The following is a 21,270-nucleotide window of genomic DNA, read 5'->3' as shown; positions in this document are numbered from 1 at the left end:
ACTCGTTCTATACATAATAGTTTGCACCTGCTAATCCCAAGCCATCCCTCCTCTACCAGCTTTCTCCCTTGGCAGCCACAAGTCTGTTCCCTATGTCTATGTATCTGTTTCATAGATAAGTTCATGCAATATTTTAAATTCCACTTATAAGTGATATCATAGTATTTGTGTTCTGTTTCTGACTTACTTCACTTAGTGTCCTAATCTCTAGGCCTATCCATGTTGCTGCAAATGGCATTATTTCATTATTTTTGTGGCTGAGTAATATTCTGTTGTATACATGTGCCACATCTTCTGTATCCATTCATCTGTTAATGGACATTGAGGTTGTTTCCATGGCACAGGGTGGTTTCGACTGGGAAGTCAGGAATTCTAGAATGTCAAAGTCAAAAGTGACTTTAAGTTCTAGTCCCACCCTGTTACTTTCCAGAAGGAGAGACTGTGAGAAGTGACTTGTCTAAAGTCTGCATCAAAGATGAGATTCAAATACAGGCCTTCTGGCCCGAGCCCAGGGCTCTTTCCTTTACATTTGATCTCTAGATGTCTGGTTTGCCCTACATTTTAGGTGTACAGACTCAGCACAACTCACCAGGACTCACCAACCCTGCTCCTCCCAGCTAGCTCCTCCTCAGTCTCAATCTTTTTGGCCTGGGTTTCCCCTCATCCTTTGCTGTTCACTGCTTTCTTATTTAATGCCATGTGAGCAAACTCTGCTTTGTCACAAGCCTCTGTAATAATGCTCATGGGATTGTGGACGTAAGGCTCCAGGTTCCACATGAAACAGTAATCCTGGGAAAGTTTGTGCCCCAGAAGGGAGCATTGACCTTCCAGAGAGAAAGATGTAGGCAAATCAGGACTGTCCTGAGTTCTTCCTGAGGCTCTTAACTCGTTCCTCTCATTTTGCACCAAGGGGTCTTCAGCTCTTCAGCTCTTCAACCCAACACCAAGCCCCATCTTCCAGGGCTTTCACCTGCTCCTGTCTTCTTGGTTACCTTCTCTCCACCTATCCCCTCCCCCAATTCAAGCAGGAGCTTTTATTTATTTATCATTTAGGCTGCTTTGGATCTTAGTCGTGACCCTCAGGAACTTGGTTGAGTCCTGCAGGGTCTTTCGGTGCATCCTAGGGACTCTAGTTGTGATGCGAGCTCTGGAGCACGTGAGCTCAGGAGATGCAGCACGTGGGCGTAGTTCCTCCACAGCATGTGGGGTCTTAGTTCCCCAACCAGGGATGGAACCTGCATTCCCTGAATTGCAAGGTGGATTCTAAACCACTGGTCCACAAGGGAAGTCTCCAGGTTGGAGCTTTTAGAAATGTTCGTCATTGGTCCATTGGATTAACTTGGTCTTTTGGATTAATGCTCCTAATTACACACCCACCACTGGCTCTGTTTCTGCTTCTTAAACCCTGAACACACTCCTGATGTTTTTCTCTAATGAGAAATGTAGAGGATTCTTGGATATCTGCATTAAATGGGAGGAAATGGAAGATAACAGTGGTGGAGCTCACAAATAGGATAAAAGAGTGGAAACTAGGTGATGAATCAAGCCCTCTGGCTAGGCTCTCCTGCTACCTTGCTGAGTGGTCTTGGGCAAAATCTGTAACATCTCTGTGCTTACTTTTCAGGTGAGGATAATATGGCCTATCTCATCAACCTTTAACATAATTTAAAGATCAAGCCTCATGCGAAGAGTTGACTCATTGGAAAAGACTCTGATGCTGGGAGGGATTGAGGGCAGGAGGAGAAGGGGACGACAGAGGATGAGATGGCTGGATGGCATCACTGACTCAATGGACGTGAGTCTGAGTGAACTCCAGGAGTTGGTGATGGATAGGGAGGCCTGGCATGCTGCGATTCATGGGGTCTCAAAGAGTCGGACACGACTGAGCGACTGAACTGAACTGAAAGATTAAGCAGAATAGCAGGTTAAAAATTTTCTTGGGAGTTCCCTGATTGCCTAGTGGTTAGGATTCTGGGCTTTCACTGCTATGGCCCGGGTTCAGTCCCTGGTCCAGGAGCTGACATCTTACAAGCTGTGTGGTGTGGCCAAAAAACCAAACTTTTCTTAATTTAAAATAATATTGGGAAAAAAGAATATTGCCACTAAATAGCATCACTATTAAGATTTCCCACCAATCTTATTATATATTATACAAAACATATTTTAAACCCACCCTCCTTCACCAGTGTCCTCAGAGATAGCTAGCTAGTCAACCAAGTCTGAATTTTATCTCCTTTAATAATTTCTCTTCTGGGGAGAGGGGACTGATGAGCAGCACCTTCAAGTGTGGCCTTCAAATCTAAGGAAGGGGAGCATTTGGGGTTGTTCCTTATTTTTTGTGTGGCATAAAGATTACTGGAAATCAGCCCATGTGTAAGTGTGTACAGGTGTATGTATGCTGTGCTGATATTTAGATCTTATCTCATATTTTATTTGCATACCAAAGTCACAAAACCCCTCATGCCTAAGATTAGGAAACCAATGTATGCACAAGGCTTCCTCTTCTGTCAAACTGCTGTGGACACCAGGAAGCCAACCTGGAGGCAGGGGTTCCTAGGAACAGTACACCGGGGGGAAGATCTTGGAGCTAGAAGTCAGGACACTAATCCATTCTCATCTTCACTCTTCTACTGTGTATGCAATCACAGGCAAGTCACCTCCCTGCCTTAGTTTTCCCATCTGTAAAATAGCCAGAATAAACCTATCTGAAACCCTCCATTCAACCCAGTTCAACTGGGGATGAAGTTCACTATAACAAGCTCTTCAAGTGTTTGGGAAGGAAGATGCTATGTCAACCCCAAATAGTTTTAATATTTTCTGTTTCCAGAAGGAAGGGGTGTAGGGCTTCTTCAAGCTCAGCACCTGAGTGGTGGCTGGGGCCTGCCAGGGTCTCCATCTGCCCATGTCAGAGAATACACTAGGTGGATGCACCAGAGAGGGAGCTATGCTTCCCCAGCTTGTCAACATGTCATTAGGTTGTTCCTGTGGGAACCAAGAGCAGAGGCAGGAGGCCGGAGACGTGGGAGGGAGGAGGGAGGGAGGAAGAGAGAGAAATGGAAGAGATGAAGGGGTCTATGCCAGTACCACATTCATCCCTGTCAGGAGGAGAGCTCTATCAAACCAAGGCCAGGCCTATAAATCAGGCCATAATTAGTTGCAAAGAGAAAGCTTTAACATCCTCATCAAATTGATTAATACATCTTGCAGCTCAGGACAGGCTGGCCCTGCCTCAGAAAAACTGCAAGCCCGCCCAGCCGGGTGGGGATGGAGGAGGGAGAAGGGACAGCTCCAGCTGCGGCTACACAGAGCCCGGTAAGTTCTGCGCCTGTTTCCTCACTTGAAGAAAGCTCTGACAGGTGGTAGCCAAGGCCAGTGCTTAGTCCAGGAGGTCATCAGGGGCCCGGAGCCTCAAGAATCAAATGAATGTGTTGGTTTTGCCAAATAATTAATCCTGACACCACTGGCAAGCTATTTTTTTTCCTTCTGGGTCTCAGTTTCGCCATCTGTAAAGAGGACATGTTGGATCAGGGGAACTTTGTTTCCTTCCAGTTCTGACACCAAAAACGTCTGTGAGTCCAATGGACAAGAGCATCTGGAGGTCATGGCAAGTGAAGACCTGACTATAGGTTCAATTTCTAAGATATCCAATGGGAGGTCAGGAGTTGGGGATAAGCTTAAATAATTTGGTCTAATTCAGGCTTGTGGTTACCAAGCTTTGCTGGTGTGTCCTTTCCTAAGGCCCAAGCAGCAAATACCTTTCATCTTTCAAGCCAGAACAGAGAGAAAGGACATAGATCAACTTGGGTTCGCGTCCTGGCTCAATCACTGATTAGCTGTGTGTCTGGGAAAAGTTACCTAACCTCTTCAGTTTCCTTCTCTGGAAGATAATTATGTCTCCCTTCCTGGGTCATCATGACAAGAGATAAGATTTATGGTTGACAAGTAAGAGCCAGTACACTATTATTATTCAGCTGACTTTTGATATCTTAATAATGGCACCTAAATCACATGGAGACTGAAAAAGTAGTCCAGTAAAAAACAAGCAAAACCCTGATTCCCCACAGGACATCCAACTAGTCACCTTCCTGGACTATAACCTGAAAAGGCAGCATATTGTTGTGTAAAAAGTTCCAGGACTTGAATTTGGAAGATCTGGGTTCTGATCCCACCTTTGCAGCTTATGAGTTGAGTGACTTCAAGCAAGACCCCTCACCTTTCTGAACCTTGCTTTTCTGAATCAGGAATGCTTTCACATTCAATCAGGTAATGTATGGAAAAGGTCCTCATAAGATAGAAATCATTATTCAAATATAAAGCATTGTTCAAATATAAGCGATATTATAGGTATTGGTCACTCTTGCTTACTGCTGACTGCCCCCAGGTCTCATGTCTGGAAAAACAAATCAAATAGTTTCTTTTCAAACCCGTGAGACATTATGTCTTCTATGAATCACACTTTTCTGGGTTCCAGCTTTAACGAAACCTCCATCCTTACAATAAATGAAGGTTCTCTATTTGGTGGTGTTTGTGTCATATACAGGTTGATGTGGTAACACTCTAAAAAATCCATTCTTCCTTGTTTCAGAATAATTAAATGGTTGGACACATGGCTCTCTATATATATATGAATACATAGATCAGTGTGAAGAAGTGAAGTCGCTCAGTCGTGCCCGACTCCCAGCGACCCCATGGACTGCAGCCCACCAGGCTCCTCCATCCATGGGATTTTCCAGGCAAGAGTGCTGGAGTGGGGTGCCATTGCCTTCTCCAGGGGATCTTCCCGACCCAGGGATCGAACCTGGGTCTCCCGCATTGCAGGCAGAGGCTTTACCGTCTGAGCCACCAGGTTGTCATTATAGATGAGTGTATATATATATATGTACTGCTGCTGCTGCTGCTAAGTCGCTTCAGTCGTGTCCAACTCTGTACGACCCCATAGATGGCAGCCCGCCAGGCTCCCCCGTCCCTAGGATTCTCCAGGCAAGAACACTGGAGCGGGTTGCCCTTTCCTTCTCCAGTGCATAAAAGTGAAAAGTGAAAGTGAAGTCGCTCAGTCATGTCTGTATATATATATATGTATACATAGATGAGTGTGAAGAAGTGAAGTCGCTCAGTCGTGTCTGACTCTTCGCGACCCCATGGACTGCAGCCTACCAGGCTCCTCCATCCATGGGATTTTCCAGGCAAGAGTACTGGAGTGGGGTGCCATTGCCTTCTCCAATATATATATACACACACACATAAACGTACATAAGTGACTAAGTTCTCGGTAAGGGAATGGGGAAGATGTGGACCACTTACAGGCTGGAACCTTAACAAATGTGTATGCCTCTTTTATACTTTTTGTTCTTCCTGGGACCCAGGACACGCATGTACCCTCAAAGCCATCTGGATCAAGCAGACAAAGACCACAGTGGAAAAGCAAGATGGTGGGGATGGTGGAAAAGCAAGAATGAAGGAACCTGGGTCCTTGAATGACAGCATGAAGGAGAGCTTCTTGCCAACCTGGAACTTAGAGTGTTCTGAGAGAGAAAAATAAACTTTGATCTTGTTAATCTTGTTAAACTTCTATCATGAGACATCTTTATTATGTGTTAAATAGCTCATACTAATTATATATTTGCATTGCTTCTCCCCCAGGAATCCAGAAATTTCCTGACCCATCCTATTATGTCTGGGTCAAAGTGCCAAAGAAGACACTTTAGGAGGTTCCACTGTTCCTGTTGTTTCTGAAGGCTGGGTCTGCATCTAGGTGGGCGTCATCTTCTGGTAATAACTTTATTAAAGAACTCCTGATCTATATACCCCCCTAAGAATAATCAGCTCTATATATTCCCTAACAATAACAAGTACATTTTCTTGTACCATGCTGTCACAACAAAACCTACTCTATTCCTGAAAAGTAGCTGCAAGTAGAAGGCCATGGTCGGGGAACACAGAGCAGAAAATAAGAGAACTGTAGATGGAAGATGCCTGAGGGACCCACAGGAATCTGAAAGAACCGAGAGAAACGGACCAGAGGTGCCCAAATGACTCATCCAGGGCCTCTGATAGAGGAAGTGGAATTTTCAAAGTCTGCCCACTGCTCTCTTACGCTTCGAATCCCCAGGAAAACTTGACCTTTGCTGGCTGACTCACTGGCTTCCTCATCGGTTTCTCATCATCAGTCAAGATTTTTACATAGCCTGTGACATTTAGAAAGCCTTCCTCCTGACACGCACCCCTCCCCGTTTAGAATGTGGTCCTGGGCAGACTCATAATTGCTCTTTGAAACGTTTAAACTGAGCTCATGATTTAGAATGCGTGGACAGAATACCGTCTTTCAAGAGCCAGGAGCTATGGGAGTCTAGCCGCCATGGGATCATGGGGAAGAGGAGAAAACGAAGGAAGGACCTGGGGCCAAATAGCCACCGGTGGGAGTCACAGTGGTGGGGAGGGCTGGCCTCGCTTTGTCACACCGTTGGCCCACATCACAGGTCAGGGCCGGAAGGGAAGTGCCAGTTGCAAATGCTCCCACCTCATCTCACAGCTCACCAAATATTATGGCCTAGCACATAAAAACCAGAATGCTAAGCTGCCAGGAGTGTTAAACTCAAGGAGCTGTGACCAGAAGCAGGCAGGCTCAGGGGACGGGAGTAGGGAGGCGGCTGTAGCGGGCCAGCGGCTCCCATTAAGCCCCATGGCTCTCAGGCAGCAACTGAAACCAAGCAGGAAACTCAGCCCTTGCCCGGAAAGCCAGCTCTACCTCCTACCTCTCCACGGTGAGAGCATCAAGGGGAGTCCCAGGCCTCCCAAGCAGAAGCAGGCTGCCTCTAAGTAGCAAATAAAGGCTTTCAGGCCACATAAATCAATGAAAATTATCAGGAGTCAAGGTGAAAAATCTATCCTCCACCACTTGGGTGTTTGAGCCAAGGTTCTCGGTGATTTAGAACCGTATAATTAGAGTGATCTGATATATCTGTCTCTCTTTCTGTCTCTCTCTTTTTCCATCCTTCCTTCCTTTTCCAGACAAAGTCCTCTTGGATGAGGCAGGTTCTCCTCTGGCTGGAGGCTAGTGCCTGCACCTGTCAGCTCAGCACCCTGATGGATCTCAGTGAGATTCGCCTCTGCCCCGCCTGCCCCTTAATGAGCACTCTGGCCCCAGGGTAGGTATGAGTTGTGGGTGGGGAGCCCACATTCTGAAGAATGTTGCAGAAGTGGAGAGGTGTGGCTGCTGACCCCAAGTAAAATGTGGTGTCATGCCGGAGGTGGAGGGCTGGGGTAATCAAAATCCCTAACTTTTGACCTTTGAACTGGGGAGAAGATTGATGATGGCAAGAAAGTTTCCCAGCTCTGTGCCTCCTGCCAGATTAGGGACACAACCTAGCAGCTGATGAAGTGTGAGCTGGGATCCAGAGAGGTCAGGGGCCTGGATTTGTCTCAGAAAACAGGACCTAGAGGGGCAAGGTGGTATGGGAAGTGAAGGTGGTGCTTAGAGTTGGAGACACAGGTTCAAATGCCCTATCACTTACCACCTAGATGACCTTGAACAAGTTTCTTAAGCTCTCTAAGACTCAGATTCCACATCTTTAAAATTAAAATAATGATTCTCACAGAGTGGTAGTGAAGACTACATGAAAGAATGATGTAAAGTTGCCTGGAACATAGCATCATCCACAACATGGTACCTTCCTGCCTCTTGACTCTTCTTCTTGCCCAAAGCTATACAGCAAGTCAGGGAAGGAATCAGAGCTCCAACCGAGATCTCCTAACTTCTCATCCAGGACCTGGTATCTAGCTCAGGAGTCTACCCACTACAGGCTCTCAGTCTAGACAGTTTAACTGAATGGCAGAGCAGAATTAGAAGTTTCCTCTCGAGGGCAGAGAGTTCCTAAAGGAAATCAGTCCTGAATATTCATTGGAAGGACTGATGCTGAAGCTGAAGCTCCAGTACTTTGGCCACCTAATATGAAGAACTGACTCATTGGAAAAGACCCTGATGCTGGGAAAGATTAAAGGCAGGAGGAGAAGGGAACGACAGAGGATGAGATGGTTGGATGGCATCACCTACTCGATGGACACAAGTTTGAGCAAGTGCCGGGAGTTGGTGATAGACAGGGAAGCCTGGTGTACTGCAGTCCGTGGGGTCACAAAGAGTCAGACACGACTGACAGAACTGACTAGAAGGCAGACTAGAACATGTCTGCTCTGAGAAAGGAAAACTCATACCAAGCATGGTGTTGTGCAGTGTACAATGCCAGGTTCAAATCCTGACTCAGCTACTTACAAGTCGAGACCCTGGGCAACTTGCCAGGCCTCAGTTTCTCTCAATGTAAAGTGATTATAATTGTAATTCTTGCCACAGGGTTCATAGAAAAAGGGTTCTGAGGTTCCTAGAAAAAGTGGTGGGATAAACTTCTGGAAATTGCTCTATATGTATAATGGAATATAATGTATAATAGAAAATATAATTATACTGTAAATCATTTCATTGACAGAATTTCTCATAGGAAAGAAACTCTGCTTAGAAAATGCAGGGATTTTGATCAGTGTCCAGTTCTGGGTTTTGGACCTTGTTGCCCCAGGGCCTCACTTTTCTGAGGTTAAAAATGTTGCTTAACCTCCCTGGTTAAGTTCCATCTTTAAGAAGAAATGTCTTTATTGCTTCTCCCTTGCTCACTCAAATACTTGAAAGATGAAAGAGGTAATAGATGTAAAGTACTCTGAGAGCTTTTAAACAAACAATCCCATTGTGAAAGTAAGCTATTATTAATACCACATCTCACATGCTAAAAAGCCTGCTTAATCCATCCTGCCCCCAGAAGCCCAAGAGGACATTTCCCTCTCTGTTTATCCTTTCTTGTCAATTGCCAAGTCTGTTCCACTTCGCTCTCTCTCTGCAGAAACACAGCGTATGGACCCCTCCTAAAAATACCCAAGACCAAATACCATGACCATATCAAAGGATTCCCTTCTTCCCATTCATCTCTCTAGCCTCCTTCAAAGATAGGGATGAACCCCCGTGATGGGCTAGAAAATGTTTAATAAACAGCTTTCCAGAAACAAAAAGTCTTGTCCTGATCTGTAGCACCTGCCAATTTCCTCGGTGTAAATACTCCCACCATGCCTTCTTTCAAACTATCATTATGACATCACTAAGCACAGAACTGGGAAGAGATGTGTAGTAGCACATCATCACGCAGTATTTCTACCATATAGCTGCGACAGACACAAATAACTCCAAAACGTTAGGTTATAGTAAAATTTAGCAAAATAATTATGAAGGGATGAGTTTTTTACTATTTATGTTTAAAAATATAGTTTATTTAATTCAGCTGTATTTTAGTTTTTTTAAATAACTGTTTCGTAAAATTCTTGAAAACTAAAAAATCAGTGTTCACGAAGCAGCTCCAGTCTACCCTTCTAGGCTCACATGAGAACACAAAAACAGACTGTCGCACAGAAGCCAAGGCATGTTGGAGAAAGTGCCAAGTGCTCCTGTGATATATCTTTCTATTCCAGAAACAAGAATCACACAACAGGGACTTCCACTTCCCTTGTCCAGTGGTTAGGATTTTGCCTTCCAATGCAGGGGGTGCGGGTTCAGTCCCTGGTTGGGGATCTCAGATGCCACATGCCTCACAGCCAAAAAACCAAAGTGGAAAACAGAAGCAATATTGTAACAAATTCAAAAAAACTTTAAAAATTATTTTAAGAATCATACAACAAATAGTATGTAGGATTGAAAATGGCTCCTTCAGTCTCAAAGATCCTCAAATTGGAGGTGCTCATCTAGTCCCTTTCCCTAATCATGAACAAGAACTCCTCCTGAGTCTGTTCTCCAGGGTCCTGTATTGATCAGGATCCCCCTGGGAAAGGTATGGCACATTCGGACAGACCCTGTTTACCAAGAGTTTAATGAAGGCGTATCTCTGAAGATATAGGCAAGGTTCAGAGAAAGGTACAGGGTGGTGAAGGAAACCAAGTGGGGAACCCATTCCCCAGAATCTGAAGATAGCTGTAGAGAGGGTGCCCCACAGGAGCTGTGGTCTTCAGTTGAGGAACTCAGTCACTGCCAACCTGAGGCCCAGTTGGCAGGGACCTGGGGGAACAAGGACCCCCATCTCCCACTCTCCCTATCTTCAGTCTTCTCTGGGGACTCACTGCATGATGTAAATGTGTGTCCTCCTTCCCCTTTAAAAGGGCTTTCCTGGTAGCTCAACTGGTGAAGAATTCACCTGCAATGCAGGACACCCCAGTTTGATTCCTGTGTCGGGAAGATCCCCTGGAGAAAAAATAAGATACCCGCTCCAGTATTCTTGGGCTTCCCTGGTGGCTCAGCTGGTAAAGAATCCACCTGCAATGCAGGAGACCTGGGTTCTATCCCTGGGTTGGGAAGATCCCCTGGAGAAGGGAACAGCTATCCAATCCAGTATTCTAGCCTGGAGAATTCCATGGACTATATAGTCCATGGGGTCTCAAAGAGTTGGACATGACTAAGCAACTTTCACTTTCCCCTTCAAAAACTTCAGGTAAAGGCACTGTTTCTTGAACACTGGCTGAACCCAACCAGAAATCAGAGGGCAAGGGAGCCTGCTGAAGCAGTTCTTAGGGGTCACTTCCCAGCACTAGCATCGAGAACAGGGGAGGAAAAGGAAGGAAAGCTCATCCAGCACAGACTTTGGTGGGTCATTGCAAGTAGTCATTCCCATCCTAGGATCCTAGGCTTTTGAAACTTCAGTGGGCAAACTAACAGTTTAGGGATTACAAGGTGATTTCTGATTCAATAGGTTTTGGTCGTGGCCTAAGATCCAGGTGAGGCTGATGTTGAGGCTTGTGAACCATCTTTTGGATAACAGGCTCTTAGGCCACACTCATCCCACCATCTAAGCCCCAGTGAGCTTGTCTAAGAAAAAATCAGAGCTGTAAAAACCCCCCTTAGTCATTCCCTTCCCACTTCTTACCGCCTCTTCTTTTCCTTCTCTCCAGATAATCTCTGATGCAACTCAATAATCTCAGTTGTCTCCCTGGATTCTGATCTCTGTTTGCCCTACCTCCCAGCACCAAGCTGGAAAGAGGTGGATTTGCAGAAGCTTCGCTGAAGGCAGGCCTCTCCACTGGAGGAAACCCTCAGAGACTATTTCCAATTCCCTACAACTTACTCTATTTCCTCCTCTCCTTGTTCTTACCTCCACAGTCAAAGTGGCTTGAGAAAGCCAGTGACCTAAAAGGATAACATTTTCAGCCAAACTCTGCAATGGGATAAGTGGAAAGTGCCCCCAGCTCCTCACTAGAATTTACCCCCAGGTAGAATAACAACCCAAGGGCCACTGTATCCTTGGTGCTGCCAGAGTGTCCTTACTGATGGACCTTGGCTATGATTCAGGCCCCTCTCCATGCCTGGCACATAATGCAAGCCCTTTTGAAGGCACAGGTCTAGAAACTATTCATAAACCCTAAATATTGAATAAACAAATGTGCTTGTGTTTGTGTGTGGGAAGTATGGCCACCAGGAGAAAACTCTTGGGCGGTACTCCCATTCCTGGACATGCACAAGCCAGAGATGCTCCCATTTTTGGATTAATGGGAATCTCCACTCAGCGAGTCATGAGTGCTAGGGAGCAGGTTAAGCATTTATCCTTTATATGTCAAGGATGTATGGGCTTATGAGGCTTAGGAAGGATACCACAAGGTTAGCCACATTCCAAAACAGGAGGAAGCAGCTGCGGCTTTGGTTCTTGGTATAAAAAAGTTGGGCCCTAAGGATATCCCCATTAATCCCAGATACGATGCAAGTGTGTGGGTACTAACTTATACATATGCTCTAAGTACATTGGGGGTGGCCAAGGGATGTAAAGCTGGAAAGTAGATAAAGGAAATGGATGAACATAATTCCTTCTCCTCGGAACCTAGATAATCTTCAAGAGGGACAATGCAGCAACAAAGGTAATCGGATCCAGTGCCTTCGAGACTTTCCTCATTACCTGTGTTCATTTGCCACAACTCCTGCATAGAATCATTTCTAGGAAAAGGCACAGTGAAGTGAGAATTTCCCAGGAATGGTCTGTTAGTAAGATCAGAAAGATATCCAGATCCCATGATTAAAAGACTCCCCTAGCACTCCTTGCCTGGAGAATCCCAGGGACGGGGGAGCCTGGTGGGCTGCCGTCTGTGGGGTTGCACAGAGTCGGACACGACTGAAGCGACTTAGCAGCAGCAGCAGGCACACACGGGGCTTCCCAGGTAGCTCAGCTGGTAAAGAATCAATCTGCAATGCAGGAGACCCCAGTTTTGATTCCTGGGTCGGGAAGTTCCCCTGGAGAAGGGATAGGCTACCCACTCCAGTATTCTTGGGCTTCCCTGGTGGCTCAGATGATAAAGAATCCACCTGCAATGCAGGAGACCTGTGTTTGTTCCCTGGGTTGGGAAGATTCCCTAGAGGAGGGCATGGCAATCCACTCCAGTGTTCTTGCCTGGAGAATCCCCATGGGCAGAGGAACCTGGAAGGCTACTGTCCATGGGGTTGCAAAGAGTTGGACACGACCAAGTGACTAAGCACAGCACAGGGACACATGTCCTGTACCTGGGGATAATCCTTCTTGTTCCTTCTTCAAAGAGAAAGCAAAAGAGTCCCCAGATTTCTGGCTCAGGAATATACTGTCCTATAACACTTGCCTTTTCATTTATTTGGCACTTATCACAAAAGCTCCTGACACCATAGTGCAACTTGCAGTTTACAAGGGACTCTTCAAATCCATTTGTTATTGTTTAGTTGTGAAGTCATGTCTGATTCTTTTGCGACCCCATGGACTGTAGCCCGCCAGGCTCCTCTGTCCATGGGATTTCCCGGGCAAGAATACTGGGGGTTGCCATTCCCTTCTCCAGGGGATCTTCCCAACCCAGGGATTGAACCCGCATCTTCCACATTGGCAGGCGGATTCTTCACCATCAAGCCACCAGGGAAGCTCTCAAACACATCATTTAATTTTTACAAGAAATCTTTGAGATAAGGCAAGACAGATTTATCACCATTTTATAATCAAGAAGCTGGGGTTTCAAGAAGTTAAATAACCTATGTTAAGGGCACAAGACTCTTAGGGAGTGGGGCCAGGACTGGGATTCAGGTTTCCTAATTCCTAATACAGTATTCTTTCTTTCTGCTGCCTTCCTTTTCACACACTTTTTGGTCTATTAGCTACCGTTTTCATAGCTTCTGACTTTGTTCCCTCACATATATGTCGGTGCCCTGACAGCCTGGACGTTATCTCTCTGTTTTACTAATATTTCCTCAACACATGTGACAGTGCCTGATACATCATATGTGCTTAATCAAATTATGTTGAATGAGTGGATAAATGAAACAATTATAAGTGATCTGAAGGCAGGGCTCTAACTTTGACTTCTTGGGGTCTTTCACAATCATCACACAGTGGAAGAGTAAATATTGCTGATAAGAAAAATGACCCAATATCCAGAGGGTGTGACTTACTCCCAAGAAGTAGTCCGCCCTGGAAGGTAATATATTTTGAGGAAGAGGGTCCCTGCCGTGGCTTCTAGAATTCTAAGCACAATCTTTAGCCTTTCTTATTACCTTCAGCTGACCCTTGCTCAGCCTCAGGGTGCAGACATTTGCCCTGTGAACAGATGCCCAGAGGTTCAGGCCTGTGTGTTTTTGATTTAGGAAAGAGGCACAATGGTTTGTGTCTCCATGTGCTCCCACTGTCACCAGATAGAATAAAAAGGCTTGTTTCTCTTGGCGGCCTCCACCCAACAGCTCCCCATGTGTGTGTCGCTTTCTTCAATTTTCCCCTCTACAAAATCTGGTCATGTTTAATAACAATAAATCAGAGGCGAGATTGCAGCCCGGAAGAGAAGTCTGGGACAGCCGGGGTTTCCACATCTGGGGCCCATTCGGGTTGAAGCGATGACAATTCCTAATAAATGTTAATGGAGAACCTCCTCAGATTCATACACTCCAGCAATAATTTAGCCTGTCTCCATGCCAGATGACCTTTTGAACATGCAGAATACACCCATCATAGCACCAGCTACAGCCCTGGATTTCTTCCTGCATATGAAGTGGAAAAAAAACACAAGACTTGTTATTGATCATATCTCTCCATTTTCCTTTCCCTAGATGCTTCTTCAAAGGCTCATAGAGCCTTGGGGCCCCTAGCCACCCAGGTGGTTAGAGGCAAGGAAGTCAGGTTGAAGGATGTTTCCCTCTGCTCCTAAAAGAGGCCTTACAAAGTCTGACAGCCAATGGGCAAGAGACAGGGCTGGGACTCAAAATACTGTCCACCCCCTTCCTTTGGCCTCTGAGACCCTTCGCTGATTCTGCTTGCTCTGGCCCTTTCATCAGCCACTCCCCAGCCTCCTGCTACTTGTAACTAGTCAGTCTTCAAGGCTGGCTTTAGTCTTTGGCTTTTCTCTTCCTACCCCATCACTTCCATGAGTCTAATGCCTGTGTGCAGGTTTCCAGCTCTGATCTCTCTCTCTCAAGATCCAGTCCTGAATTTCTAACTGGGGACTGGGTGTTTTCACTTGATAACCACCACTGTCTAAAATTCCTATGTGTGTGTGTGTCTAAATTCCTGTGTGTGTGTGTCTAAATTCCTGTGTGCGTGTGTCTAAATTAACCTATCATCTCACTCACACACAGCTGGCCTCTTCTCCAAACTTCCATATTCCTAAGTGTGCTTCTGCTTTCAACTATACAGACACTCCCCATGTGCTGACCCCCTTTCCTATCTGGTGAGAAGCTCACTGAATCTTCATCCCAATCCCATGTCTTTTAACTTCCACCACCACCCCACATTGCAGGCTGTTATTATCTCACTCTGAAATTTCCTCCTACCTGATCTTTCTGTGAAACCACCCCAGAACACAGCAATTAGATACATTATCCCAAGATGCTTTTTTTTTTAATTGAAGGATAATTGCTTTATAGAATTTTGTTGTTTTCTGTCAGACCTCAACATGAATCAGCCATAGGTATACATATATCCCCTCTCCTTTGAACTTCCCTCCCATCTCCCTCCCCATCCCACCCCGCTAGGTTGATACAGAGCCCCTGTTTGAGTTTCCTTAGCCATACAGCAAATTCCCGTTGGCTATCTATTTTACATATGGTAATGTAAGTTTCCATGTCATTCTTTCCATGCATCTCACCCTCTCTTCTCCTCTCCCCATGTCCCTATGTCTGTTCTCTATGTCTGTTTCTCCATTGCTGCCCTGGAAGTAAATTCTTCAGTACTATTTTTCTAGATTCCATATATATGCGTTAGAATATGATATTTATCTTTCTCTTTCTGACTTACTTCACTCTGTATAATAGGTTCTAGGTTCATCCACCTCATTAGAACTGACTCAAAGGCATTTCTTTTAATGGGTGAGTAATATTCCATTGTGTATATGTACCACAACTTCTTTATCCATTCATCTGTCGATGGACATCCAGGTTGCTTCCATGTCTAGCTGTTGTAAATAGTGCTGCAATGAACAATGGGATACATGTGTCTTTTTCTATTTTGGGTTCCTCAGGGTATATGGCTAAGAGTGGGATTGCTGGATCAAATGGTGGCTTTATTCCTAGTTTTTAACAGAATCTCCATACCATCTTCCATAGTGGCTGTATCAATTTACACTTCCACCAACAGTGCAAGAGCATTCCCTTTTCTCCACACCCTCTCCAGCGTTTATTGTTTGTAGACTTTTTGGTGATGGCCATTCTGACTGGTGTGAGGTGATAGCTCATTGTAGTTTTGATTTGCATTTCTCTAATAATGAGCCATGTTGAGCATCTTTTCATGTGTTTGTTAGCCATCTGTATGTCCTCTTTGGAGAAATGTCTGTTTAGGTCTTTTTCCCACTTTTTGATTGGGTTGTTTGTTTTTCTGGTATTGAGTTGTATGAGCTGCTTGTATATTTTGGAAGTTAATCCTTCATCAGTTGTTTCCCTTGCTATTATTCTGTCCCATTCTGAGGGGTTGTCTTTTCACCTTGCTTATGGTTCCTGAGGTGGGTCATAGAGAATCTTGCTTTGATTTATGTCATCGAGTGTTCTGCCTATGTTTTTTCTTCTAAGAGTTTTATAGTTTCTGGTCTTACATTTAGGTCTTTAATCCATTTTGAGTTTATCTTTGTGTATGGTGTTAGGAAGTGTTCTAATTTCATTCTTTTACATGTGGCTGTCCCATTTTACCAGCCCCATTTATTGAAGAGGCTGTCTTTGCCCCATTGTATATTCTTGCCTCCTTTGTCAAAAATAAGGTACCCATGGGTCCATGGGTTTATTTCTGGGCTTTCTATCTTGTTTCATTGGTCTGTATTTATGTTTTTGTGCCAGTACCATACTGTCTTGATGACTGTAGGTTTGTAGTATAATCTGAAGTCAGGAAGGTTGATTCCTCCAGCTCCATTCTTCTTTCTCAAGACTGCTTTGGCTATTTGGGGTCTTTTGCGTTTACATATTAATTGTGAAATTTTTTGTTCTAGTTCTGTGAAAAATATCATTGGTAATTTAATAGGGATCGTATTGAATCTGTAGACTGCATTTGGTAGTATAGTCATTTTCACAGTATTGATTCTTCCTACCCAGGAACATGAAATATCTCTCCATCTGTTTATGTCATCTTTGATTTCTTTCATTAGTGTCTTATAATTTTCTGTGTACAGTTCTTTTGTCTCCTTAGGTAAGTTTATTCCTAGATATTTGATTCTTTTTGTTGCAATGGTGAATGGGATTGATTCCTAAATTTCTCTTTCTGATTTTTCATTGTTAGTATATAGAAATGCAAGTGATTTCTGTGTATTGATTTTGTATCCTATAAATCTGCTAAATTCACTGATTAGTTCTAGCAATTTTCTGATACTATCTTTAGGGTTTTCTATGTACCGTACCAAGATGCTGTCTTCATCATGTCCTTCTCCAGCTGAAAATTCTTCTGTGGCTCCCCACTGACTTATTATCGTTATTCAAAGTTCTTCATAATTAGGTGCCCATTGAACAAAAATTACATAATGCTGGAGTTATATTTTTATATTGTAGATCTCATTGTTTTTTCATTGTTTTCCCCTTACCTGGCTAGTGACATGCCTAATTAGAATTCATTTATTTATTCAACAAATATTTTTTGAGCTACTGCTACATGCCAGGGTCTGCTGAGAACTGGAGGATAAAGTGATAATAGGCATGATGAACACTGTCCCTAGCCATATGAAAACACTTTCTAGTAGGGGAGACAAATAAAAAAAGAAAACAGGCAAATAATGAAAATATTGGAAACTGTGATAAGCGCCAAGTAAGAGTTGACAGAGAATAAGGGAAATCTAGGTGGCACTAGTGGTAAAGGATCTGCCTCCTAATGAAGGAGACCAGGGTTGTATCCCAGGGTTGGGAAGACCTCCTGGAGAAAGGAATGGCTACCCACTCCAGTATTCTTGTCTGGAGAATCCCATGGACAGAGGGGCCTGGTGGTCTACAGTCCATATGGTTGCAAAGAGTTGGACATGACGGAGTCATTTTAACGGTAGTTTAATCAGGTCTCTAAACTCTCACCTCTCCCACTGCTACCTCTTTGGTTCCTGAAGGATATGGTCACTTTTGAGGAACCACCCTCTAATAGCTCCAAAAGAGACAGGCATAAATAATACTGTGCCTGTGTGCCAAGTCACATCAGTTGTGTCTGGCTCTTTGCAAACCACTGGCCTGCAGCCCGCCAGGCTCCTCAGTCCATGGGGTTCTCCAGGCAAGAATACTGGAGCGATTGCCATGCCCTGCTCCAGGGGCTCGTCCTGACTCAGGGAGGGAACCAGCATCTCTCACCTCTCCTGCATTGGCAGGCAGGTTCTTTACCACTAGCGCCACCTGGGAAGCCTCATGCCCCTAGTGCATCTCTATTTTTATAGCCCAAATAGATATCAAGCAAATCAAGCTACATTTCTTGAATTTATTTATTTATTTTTCATTTCTTGAATTTAGAATCAAGGATGTAACCTAGTGATTCCTTATTTGGCCTGCAGATGGAAATGGATCTTTACCTTAATATATGAGGGATTCAGGTTAGACATAGGGAAAAACTTACTGGCAAAATTTCAGTGGAACAGATGCCTGAGGGAGTGTATCAGTCAACTTTACTAAATAGTGCTGTATACCTTCCCAGGGCTTCCCAGGGCTTCGGAAGTCTTCCCAGGTAGCACTAGTGGTAAAGAACCTGCCTGTCGGGTCTACTACAAAGCCACAGTCATCAAGACAGTATGGTACTGGCACAAAGACAGAAATATAGATCAAGGGAACAAAATAGAAACCCCAGAGGTAAATCCACGCACCTAGGGACACCTTATCTTTGACAAAGGAGGCAAGAATATACAATGGAGAAAAGACAATCTCTTTAACAAGTGGTGCTGGGAAAACTGGTCAACCACTTGTAAAAGAATGAAACTAGAACACTTTCTAACACCATACACAAAAATAAACTCAAAATGGATTAAAGATCTCAATGTAAGACCAGAAACTATAAAACTCCTAGAGGAGAACATAGGCAAAACACTCTCCGACATACATCACAGCAGGATCCTCTATGACCCACCTCCCAGAATATTGGAAATAAAAGCAAAAATAAACAAATGGGACCTAATTAAACTTAAAAGCTTCTGCACGACAAAGGAAACTATAAGCAAGGTGAAAAGACAGCCTTCAGAATGGGAGAAGATAATAGCAAATGAAGCAACTGACAAACAACTAATCTCAAAAATATACAAGCAACTCCTGCAGCACAACTCCAGAAAAATAAATGACCCAATCAAAAAATGGGCCAAAGAACTAAATAGACATTTCTCCAAAGAAGACATACAGATGGCTAACAAACACATGAAAAGATGATCAACATCACTCATTATCAGAGAAATGCAAATCAAAACCACTATGAGGTACCATTTCACGCCAGTCAGAATGGCTGCGATCCAAGTCTACAAGCAGTAAGTGCTGGAGAGGGTGTGGAGAAAAGGGAACCCTCTTACCCTGTTGGTGGGAATGCAAACTAGTACAGCCACTATGGAGAACAGTGTGGAGATTCCTTAAAAAACTGGAAATAGAACTGTCTTATGACCCAGCAATCCCACTGCTAGGCATATACACCGAGGAAACCAGAATTGAAAGAGACCCATGTACCCCAATGTTCATCGCAGCACTGTTTATAATAGCCAGGACATGGAAGCAACCTAGATGTCCATCAGCAGATGAATGGATAAGAAAGGTGTGGTACATATACACAATGGAGTATTACTCAGCCATTAAAAAGAATACATTTGAATCAGTTCTAATGAGGTGGATGAAACTGGAGCCTATTACACAGAGTGAAGTAAGCCAGAAAGAAAAACACCAATACAGTATACTAACACATATATATGGAATTTAGAAAGATGGTAACAATAACCCTGTATACAAGACAGCAAAAGAGACACTGATGTATAGAACAGTCTTTTGGACTCTGTGGGAGAGGGAGAGGGTGGGATGATTTGGGAGAATGGCATTGAAACATGTATAATATCATATACGAAATGAGTCCAGGTTCGGTGCACGATACTGGATGCTTGGGGCTGGTGTACTGGAACGACCCAGAGGGATGGTACAGGGAGGGAGGGGGGAGGAGGGTTCAGGATGGGGAACACGTGTATACCTGTGGCAGATTCATGTTGATATATGGCAAAACCAATACAATATTGTAAAGTTAAAAAAAAAAAAAAGAACCTGCCTGCCAATGCAGGAGAAGTAAGAAATGCGGGTTCAGTTCCTGAGTCAGGAAGATTCCCTGGAGGAGGGTATAGCAACCCACTCCAATATTCTTGCCTGGAGAACCCCATGGTCAGACAAACCTGAAGGGCTATAGTTCATGCGGTCACAAAGAGTCGGACATGACTAAAGTGACTTGCTGCTGCTGCTGCTAAGTCGCTTCAGTCGTGTCCGACTCTGTGCGACCCCATAGACGGAAACCCACCAGGCTCCCCCGTCCCTGGGATTCTCCAGGCAAGAACACTGGAGTGGGTTGCCATTTACTTCTCCAATGTATGAAAGTGAAAAGTGAGAGGGAAGTTGCTCAGTTGTGTCCGACTCTTAGCGACCCCATGGACTGCAGCCTACCAGGCTCCTCTGCCCATGGGATTCTCCAGGCAAGAGTACTGGAGTGGGGTGCCATTGCCAGCATGCCGTATAACAAATAACCTAAAATCCTAGCGGTTACAACCCTTATTTCTTGCTTACTGGTTTGCAGATGGGCTACAGTACTTCTGTTGCAGGCTTGGGTCTTGTCCAGGTCCACTCTGTGTACCTTTTCGTTCTGGGACCCGGGCCAAAGTGACAGGAGTGTGCTCTTTTCACAGCCAAGGATAGAAATGGAAAAGCCAAGCCAGACCAAGCAAGTAGAATTGAAATCTCTGCTTACATTTCATTGGCTAAAGCAAGTCACAAGACTAAATCCATCACCCGTGGAGTGGTAAGTTTTCTCCCCCCATGGAAGGGCAAAGAGGACAGTGAATACTTGCTGAACAATAATACACTCCAGTGCCAGGAGGTTATGGAGTTTCCTTCACAAGTGGTCTTTACAAATAGAAGAGATTGTTATCTATCTGGGTTCCTCTGGGTACCATATTATCTGAAGTACAGCAAAGGAGGACCAGAAGAGATGATTTCTTAAAGATGCCTATTTTGGTACAAGGGCAATGTAATTCGTGTTTGCTATCTGGTTGCCACTGAAGCCCCTTTTCCTTTTCCACCAGAGCTGTGCCATGGGGGTGATTTGTAGCCCAAGTCTTAATATCAGAGTCTCTATGTGATTGTATACGAGTGACAGTCGCAGAGCAAACATAAATACAGAAGAGGTTCTGATACCATCAGGGAACAGTATTCCTGCCATCAGGCCAGCTTTGTCTGCCACTGCAGTGCAGTTAAATCTGGAATGAAATTGGAGAGCTAACTGATGGTCAGAGGGGACCGGGAAGATTTCCATTTGTAACAGAGAGGCAGGGCTCAGCAAAAGGCAAGGCAAGAATAGACTTTACCATGGCTAGATAAATTCAGTTTACATACATTTATCTATTGTATTAAATCCCTTAATGGTTTTAATATTTGAACTTATCCAAATGGAAAGACAGAGGCATGATTGTGAACCCATACCCTCAGCAGCTTTTCACTTCAAGTTTTCACTTCAATCTGTACCCTCAACAATAACCTGTCTCTGTCTTTTTACCCCAAGGTGCTCGTTCTCCTTCTCCCCTCTCAGTATTTGCTCCCAG

General features: G+C 44.4%; 1 long non-coding RNA gene across 2 annotated transcripts; it reads left to right on the top strand.

The window, feature by feature from the left end:
• The first annotated feature begins 1,739 nt into the window (after window positions 1-1,739).
• On the top strand, window positions 1,740-6,800 carry LOC123332376. 2 transcript variants are annotated; one of them, XR_006549168.2, is made up of 3 exons: window positions 1,740-1,795; window positions 3,208-3,312; window positions 5,641-6,800. It is a non-coding gene; the product is annotated as an uncharacterized LOC123332376 (long non-coding RNA). The 2 variants fall into 2 exon arrangements; XR_006549169.2 differs by lacking the exon at window positions 5,641-6,800 and adding an exon at window positions 5,364-5,575.
• The last annotated feature ends 14,470 nt before the right edge of the window (window positions 6,801-21,270 follow it).

This window comes from Bubalus bubalis, chromosome 3 (genome assembly GCF_019923935.1).
Source record: "Bubalus bubalis isolate 160015118507 breed Murrah chromosome 3, NDDB_SH_1, whole genome shotgun sequence".
In the NCBI taxonomy this organism is placed as follows: domain Eukaryota; kingdom Metazoa; phylum Chordata; class Mammalia; order Artiodactyla; family Bovidae; genus Bubalus; species Bubalus bubalis.
The sequence above is the reverse complement of the archived record's forward strand: the minus strand, read 5'-3'. Positions and strand labels throughout refer to the sequence as shown.